General features: G+C 38.7%; 1 long non-coding RNA gene across 1 annotated transcript; it reads right to left on the bottom strand.

Moving 5' to 3' along the window:
• Positions 1–446: 446 nt before the first annotated feature.
• Positions 447–1,731, bottom strand: LOC121193582. Its single transcript, XR_005895297.1, has 5 exons — positions 1,607–1,731; positions 1,433–1,510; positions 1,142–1,224; positions 870–921; positions 447–603 (listed from the first exon to the last, which is right to left on the bottom strand). It is a non-coding gene; the product is annotated as an uncharacterized LOC121193582 (long non-coding RNA).
• Positions 1,732–2,042: the final 311 nt, after the last annotated feature.

Raw genomic sequence — 2,042 nt, 5'->3', positions numbered from 1 at the left:
TTGAATTAGACTAAAATATCACTCAGTTATTGATTATAAAAAGGTGAATTCTCTCCGGGGCACCAGTGGACGAGGCACTGGCCATTGTTGGACTAAAACTGACCAAAACCTGCCTTGTTTGTTGATGATCATTGAGTGGCAGCTCTTAGTGTAAGTGTGTGGGACTGCGACACTGCTGGAAAAAACTAACACAATTAGTCATCCTTACCTAAGTGTATTAATATTTAAATTGGGTTTTTGGTTGTTGGATTTTGTTGTTTTGGCTGATTTAAAAACCTTCTTCTTTTAAAAAGCTTTAAAAAGCTTCTTCTGTGTTTTGATGTTTGTCAAAATTCTATTTTTACATAAATTACCATATAAGAGGAACGCTGCTAATAATGGAGGCTTCAAAAAATGATGAGATACTTGTGTAACTTCATTTCAAACACTTTTATTTTGTTTGCGAGTGATCTGCTGCTGTGAAAAAAAAAAGCTGACTGACTCCATCTTGTGGTCACATTCTGCAAGAACTGTGCAATTTCTAATTCTGTTCTGTTTCCTTCATTAATTACTGATTTAGAAAACAAGCTCTCTGGTCTTCCTTCGTCCATCTTCTTCCAATCACTGACACAGAAAAATAGAAAAGAAAGTTACTGAGGTGAATAAACATTTCAGTATGTATGCAATGAATCAATTACAGTGTCACCAAAAAAAGTCAATCCATCAGTGTAGTGGCTGAAAATGAATTAAAATAGCTGTAAGGTTCTTCTAAGCTCCTGTTGCTTGAGTGCACAGGTGGGGGTTTTCTTTACTGTGCAAATCAGTAGTTCACATTATCTGAGATCACAGTCTACTTTAATGCTCATTTAGAAAATAAGACGCACACTTACGTTATTTCTTTTGCTGCGCAAATCCAACAGTTGAGGGTTTGGGGTAGTTTGACTGTGAAGAGAGAGAAACAGAGTCTTAAAAGGAGCAGGTGAATCCAACACACTTCAAAGATCGTAAAACTAAAGTAGACAGAGACAGCCTGTCGGCTTGGCTTGCTCTGGTTTCTGTCTGCAGGTGTTGCAGCTGAAGGCAGCGCAATTAGCAGCAGAGTAGTCCAGTTCTGAATTAAAGAATTAGTTGTTTTATCTTTTCTCTTTCTGTACACACTCACTCATCCATATCCAGCATCCCAGATATTACTCATCTCTCCCGCAGGTTTCTTGCTTTCGTGTTGAAATTTGTTGAAAACATTCTCTGAAATTGGCACGTTGCCGTGAACAAAGAAAAAACAAATGATTAATAGTTAATATCAGTGTTTGATCAACACATAACAAATTCACTGACTGGGATCAGCCTTTTCAATAATGAGCATCTTTAGCAACAAGATGTAGATTGTGTCTGGTTTTACTGTAATGAAAAATGATAAACTGTATGAAAAACTAAAAAGTAAATTTGTTCTTACATCTCCAATGATGGTATATGCTCCCGGTCTGCATCTGCACCAGGCAGCACGGATCATTCTCTTGGGTGCACTTTTTGCCTTCACATATGAAAAAGGTCAGAAAAAATATGCATTCAATTGTACATTCTTTTGCACAGAAACCAGCAAACTACCTTATTGCATTTATCTTCTCACCTGACCAGGAAACTGTCGCTGATGATTATCTTTCACCAGAGGAGCTGCATCAGTAGAAGCGAAGGCTGTGATGAGCAGGAAAACCTGCAGACTCAAGAGGAGCACCAGCACAGTTCTGTCCATGGCTGATGAACTAAGGCCGACACAAAGTCCACATTTATACACTCATTGGAACTGAAAAAGACAAAGATGAAGCAATAACAGGATGTCTGCTGTGGTGCATTACGATCAGCAAGTCATGTCCATAAGTTGCATGCCATCTGCCGCAACGGCCTTGCTGATCTTAAATGTTGATAATAAGTGTCAGGCTAAAGGACAAAACAACACATGCAGCCCATGAGCCACAAAACTCAAAACCACATTTCATATGTCCCAATCAATAATGTCACAGCCGTTGTTGACAGAAGATGGAGTCATACGCACTAATTGGGGAAGA

The sequence above is a fragment of the Toxotes jaculatrix genome, chromosome 14, assembly GCF_017976425.1.
Source record: "Toxotes jaculatrix isolate fToxJac2 chromosome 14, fToxJac2.pri, whole genome shotgun sequence".
In the NCBI taxonomy this organism is placed as follows: domain Eukaryota; kingdom Metazoa; phylum Chordata; class Actinopteri; family Toxotidae; genus Toxotes; species Toxotes jaculatrix.
The sequence above is the reverse complement of the archived record's forward strand: the minus strand, read 5'-3'. Positions and strand labels throughout refer to the sequence as shown.